Source organism: Sebastes fasciatus, chromosome 10, assembly GCF_043250625.1.
Source record: "Sebastes fasciatus isolate fSebFas1 chromosome 10, fSebFas1.pri, whole genome shotgun sequence".
Classification (NCBI taxonomy): domain Eukaryota; kingdom Metazoa; phylum Chordata; class Actinopteri; order Perciformes; family Sebastidae; genus Sebastes; species Sebastes fasciatus.
The window spans coordinates 33,158,302-33,164,621 of NC_133804.1; positions in this window are offsets into that span (position 1 = coordinate 33,158,302).

The window sequence follows — 6,320 nt, forward strand, 5'->3', positions numbered from 1 at the left end:
GTAAGTTTAAAAGAAGTGTTCCCAATGGAGACATGCGCACACACACACACACACACACTGCCTCCCTGACAGATTCACACAGAGGAGGGAGCCCGTGGCCCTGGCGAAGTAGAGTAAGAGTGGGTTGGAGAGGGAAAGGAGGGAGGGAATAGTGAGTGGGAGTTGAGCAAAAAAAGCAATAGAGGGAAGTTTGAAAAAAAAAAAAAGAAAGGAGAAGGAGAAAAGACAGAGGGAGGAACAACTTCAAACTACAGGTTGAGTTCTGCTTGTTGTTCTTCGGTAGCGGCTCAGAGGTCCCGGGCTGATTTGTTTATGAATGGAGTGGCGAGCAACTGGAGGTGAACTGAGACAGTCTCTATTGGCAATCTGGACCGCATCTAACCCCTTCATAAAACAACAAACACAATAAAAAGGAAGAGAGAGAGAGAGAGAGAGAGAGAGAGAGAGAGAGAGAGATAGAGAAAGAGTGAGAGGTCCAAGCGGTGCAAAGGGTTTTTTGGCAGAGCTCAGGGTGGCCTGCTTTGGAAACAAACATCTCAGTTTCTCAGGAAAATAACTTCCACACTGCTCGAATCAGGTGTAAAAGAGGATAAACACGTACTTTTAGCTCGTGTGAACACATTTCTCTTGTCTTGTTTTTAATTTCCTCTCTTTTTTATATTCATCCCACATCAAATACTCCTCTCTCTGTCCTCACCCCCCTTCCTCCCTTTCAGACACACACACCGTCTACATTGGCTCTCTCCCTAATTTCTTCCTTTCCCAGGATATGAAGGGGGATGGCTTGAAATTCATAATGCAACCCTGCAGCTGACGAAGGCCTTTTCTCTCTAACAAGGGGGCAGACGGGGGGAGGGAGGAGGAAGAGGAGGAGGAGGAGGAGGAGGGAACAGGGGCTAAATTGGACAGTAACCATGTTCTCCTCTAATTGTGAGGGTAAATCTAAAAGCCCTGCTCCAGCAGTAATTAGAGAGCCAGCGAAGCCCCAGTTATTAGATAGGAGGGGAGCGACACCACACAGGACCGTCCCACCTTCACATCCATCTATTTCTAACTGTGTAATCAACACCTTCTTGCAATAAATCTGCCCCCAAATCCACCGCCTCAGCCCAGCGAATCTATTTTTTTGTACGTTATAGTGCTTGCAATGTCAATTAAAATGTTTGCAAGAGATATTTACATAGATATATAGATAGATACGGAGACAGAGAGATAATATAGGGGTTAAAAGTGACGGAAAGGTAAATGAAGGGAGAGGTTAACAGGTTGCGATGTCCTAATATTTCACCGTCTTGTGCATAAAATAATTGCTCAACGATATGCAACCACAGTGCTTCAACAATATAAAGAAAACAAAAACAGTTAAGTGACTGACTTTATTTACCTCAATTGTGCAGCCATAATACACAGCATTAACATCATGCTGATGCATACCAGTGCACATAACTTATAATGCACATATTTATTTATTTTTATTATAACATATAACTCTTACTAGTGCTTTATTTATTGTATGTCCTGTCTTATAAAGTGCCATCCTATCCTATCCTATCCTATCCTATCCTAAGCAATGCACACAATCCTGTATCAGCTAGAGATAACATGTGCATACATGCTGCATCTTTAACTAAACAGATATTATGTCTAATGTGGCATTTTGTTATCATCTATAATTGCAGCATGTTGTTACAATGGAGTGGTGGAGAAGGAGGATACAAGAGGGTGTCTATGGCTTTATATCCTTGTTTATTCATACAGCCGGACAAAGCGGCCAACCAACGTGATAAACTGGACTCTGAATCATTCTGCCACAACAATAGCGAGCCTGTCCGACCTATCAGAACAGCTACAGAGTGGTTTCTCATCACTGCTGATCTGGGTTGTGTCAATGGCTGTGGAAAAAGTGGGAACAGGTGAACGGGAGTGGTAAGAGTCTGCAGTTCTTGAAAGCAGCCCCTTACCTGACTCCTCCTCCACCAACACACTAATCAGGCCAGGCTATATAACACACCTGTGAGCTTGTTAAGTCCTTCTTTTCTGCCTGGCATGCTGTTGTAGAGTCGGTGCTGCTGCAGGTTTGTGAAGCTGCTGTTTGTCTTTTAAATCATGTGTTTAGTGAGATCTTTGCTCTTTTGGTTTTAGCTTTGACCGTGTGACCCTTAACCTCACCCTGGCCCATGCTTCAACTGATTCTGCTGAACAATTCTTTGTGATGTAGGGTGGCTCAGTATTGAGTAGCGTTAAGTTGCAGCATTGTTAGCCCTGTTAATATTTGTGTTTCATTTTAGGTTGACCTTTGCCCCCTTACCTATACTCATTGTTTTTGTCCCTTTTAAAATACTTCTGTTTGTTTTGTAGTTTATTAGTTTAGTTTGTGTTTATTCTGTTTGGCTGTTTAATTCTTTGTATTAGTTTGTTCCTTCAGAAGCTGAGAGTCTCTTTGTTGGGAGGCTGGTCACCCACGGTGAGGTACCTCCACCTATTGCATGTTGAGTTAAAGAGCACTGGGACACTAATAGACTGCACCATAGTTTTACTGTGAGGTTTGCTGTGTTGCACCCGAGGTGAGTAAGTGGTAGCACCCTCCTCAGTGTAGTCTGCCTCTCCAACAGCGGCCTCAGCTTGGTTTAGTTTTGGACTGGCAGCTGTAATATTTTAAGGTGACATTTAGAGTTTAAATTTAGTATTGGGCCTTTTTAGATATTGTTAAAATAAAGAACAATTTTCATCCCATATTAGTTTGTGTAATTTTGAATCTGTTTAATCATCTTTTCTTTCCCTACAGCTCCGGTCCCATCTTCTTATTTGGTGCTTTTCTTTGAATTCCAATAAAATATTTGACTTGTTTTGCAAACGTGTCTCTGCCTCCTCTGTAACTAATCTGTCTTATCCATTTACTGGAACAGTATTCAAGGTGTTTAGTGTTTCCTGGGGTGCAAGTCCCCATGGTGGTGTCTACTTCCAACTTACTGTCCCCACCAAGCTTTAACACACGGGAAAGGTCAGGTGACTGGGACTGGATGGAAAGTCAAGGGCAGCTGGTGGGACAGGAAGAGACTGGCAGTGGATGGGTTTGAGGTAGAGAGAGAGGGAGAGAGAGAATGGGACACAGTCCTGTATTTGTGTTTTGCTGGATTTCAGATAAAGCTTAAAGTTATCTGTGTCTGACAGGCAGAGGCCCCTGATGGGGGGGAGCTAGAAGCAGGAAACAGCAGAGCTGAACCAACATACCTCTGATGGATGGAGCCATACAACAGTAAGTCTGGAGTCGGATAGATCCATAATAGATTATACCGATAAAGGATGTAATAGTCGGTGGCTCCTAAAGACTTGACTCAGATGTTCAGGTCCAAATCTGAAACTCAGAAAACACTGGGATGTTTCTAATATACGGCAATAATTAAATAATTGGCCGATTAAACAATGACGAATATTTCAATTACCAGTCAGAACATCATAAAAGAGATTAAACCAAGCCCAACATGAGAAACTAAAGGTGAGCATGTAATCACAACATTCCTGGTTTTGAGTCTGGTTTGAGGTCATTCCTCTGTCTCATTTCCTGTCAGCTCTCTGCTGCATACTGTCTAATAAAACGCAGAAACAAATATACTTTAAAAAAAAAGAAACACAAAATTGGGGACAGTCAACAGACGCATAAGTTAAAGATACATGTGCTACTTTTATGTTTTTTGTGTGTGTGTGGTTGGGTTGCATTCAGACTAAACAGAATCTGATTCAACTTTCTTTTTTTTAAAGCTAAAAAAAAATGTACAAAACGTTTTTGTGCATCCTGAACAGTGACCTGATTCAGTCACGCAACATAGTCCTCACTTATACTAAAGTTTGTCGTTAATGTGGCGACACAGACGGACAGAGTGGGTATACAGACCGCCTCATATGATCTAATAAAACTGGAACTGGGCTGGTGATTTGTCGTACTGAGTAAACTACTCAACTTAATGACCACTCTTTTATTAGCCACTATTCCGTTGTTTAGTTTATCAGGATAAATGATGTTTCTTGCACAGCATTTTATATCATTCTCCACATTTCGATGTTTTGACTGTCACGTGAAGCAGAATCTTCCAGACATGCTGTATGTGTTTAGTACGGTTTGCTGTAATGGCTCTTAGACTGTGGAAGATAAAAGCTCTGGGTGTGTCTGGGCACCTTTACAGCAGCTCTCTCTCTCTAACACATGTGAGCTTTTAGAATTGGTGGCCTCTTATTAGTTCCCCCTCGATGAACTTGAACGACTACAAGGAGACCAGTGGGAACGCTGTTTGTGCAGCATTGTTTTAAACTGAATCTCATTCTCTACAGTAACCCGTCCTTTAGATAAATAATATTGACTCACAGCTGCAGACAAATGCTTTAAATTTAAACTCTTCTGAATGTTTGAAGACATTTTTTAGTGCCAGTAAATCTTTAACAGTCCAGTGTGCAAATCAACACATGCTCTAATGTATACTGTAAGTGCTAAAAACCACATTATTTTTATCCAAGTCGGCCGTGATCTATTAGTGTATCTCAATCATTTTGCGATATGTGTTTTGATGTTGCACTTTCCATAATGTTCAGGCCTCTCCATTAACATGTGCCTGATTTATGCTACCAGCTGATAATGAGTGTTCTGACCAAGACATCAACATGAATCTTTTATGAATACTTGGTAGACTCGGACACAGAAAGATGAGCTCAACATGTGGAGCATACTTTGATATCGTGAGCACATCAACTGAATGTATACGATAAGCCCGTATTGATCATTATGTTTGGAAACTGCAGGTTTGTATGTCTGCAGACTCCAGACCTGGTGAATCACTGTGCATTATTTAGGTTTTTGCTGCCCTCATGTGGCTGTTTTAAGCACAGACTACGTCAACCTACACAACTTTAACATCACTTTAAACTTGAATTTTAACTTATTTGCCACGCATCTGTAGCCGATTACACAGTACAGATAGTACTGAAGATAGGGTTTGTATAAAAGGGAAATAAAGATAATTATAAGCTCACTGGTGTCTGTTTTTCACCCATGTGTTTCCCCACCTCACTGTCACGTCATAAAATCATATTACAATTGTCTTCCTGCAATTTGAACAATTATCTAAAGGAAAATAACTCAAAAGATATCTTACTGAAATTAACCTGTTTGATTGGGAATAAGAGGAAGTTTGCTATGTTGTTTAAAATAAACAAAGAGGTTCAATTTCATCCATAACACCTATTCTCGATGAACACGGAACATTTGGCCTTTTATTCAACTACCTACAGTTAAGATGAAATTATTTTCATGTTATTCCGTTTCCGTTTATATTTCTACATTTCACTGGAAAATATTGTGCTCTTCATACCACTACATTTATCTGACAGTTACAGTTACTACTACTACAGACTGACATTTTACATTTCAAATATATGATTAGCTCATTTTAAACTACCCATCTGTATATAGATTCATCAAAATCCCTTCAACCTCAATATAGCTACAACATGAAGATTCTGCCCACACAGTCCTGTCTCAGTATAATAATCTAATAATACTAATACTAAATACAATGTATATACCACCGACAGTATAGGTCCCATTGAGGGCAAGAAGGTCACATTCTCTCTAATATTTCTGTGAATTCAAGTTTATATTCTACTATTACAAAATAATTTGACATGTTGGGTTTCTTAAGGCTGGTTCTGATATTTCTGTAGTGTAAATACTTTAAATAGCAGTGTACAAAAACAACATTTAAATCTTAAATGTACTGTTTGTAACTTCTTACACGTATAAATCATTGTGGGTCGGTGTCCCATGCAAGCTCGTATGTGGCTACGCACCAAAACCTCTTGGTTGTATCTAGTGAAGCCCGTCCTGCAAAACGGTGTTGGCCGTGGTCGGAGGACGCGGGGGAGACCGTAGCTTTGGTCTCCAGGGTCGGAGTCTCTGCGGTTCTCTGCTTCTCTGCCTGCCTGCCTTCACTCACACACCGCGCTCGCTCTCGCTCTTTCACTCCACTCTCACGTGCATGCTGCTCACTCCACACTGCAGAAGAGTTAGTTTAGCTCTGAGAATATCTAGTGGACGTTTGTGCAGAAATAACTGCTGCAGCTCCTCCAGACCAACAGAGGTTTCCCGTGTCTTGTGAAGTGGCGGGGCTCCGCAGCGAAAAAAGTTATCGTCTCCGACCAAAACATTACTGCCAAGCAGCTGAAATATAGAGTGATATTGTGCTTTTAGCTGACGTGTGTCTCCTCACTGTTTTGAGCGATGCTCGTTCATGGCTATGTAGAGCGAGCACAAGCGCCAGCAACAGGACGCT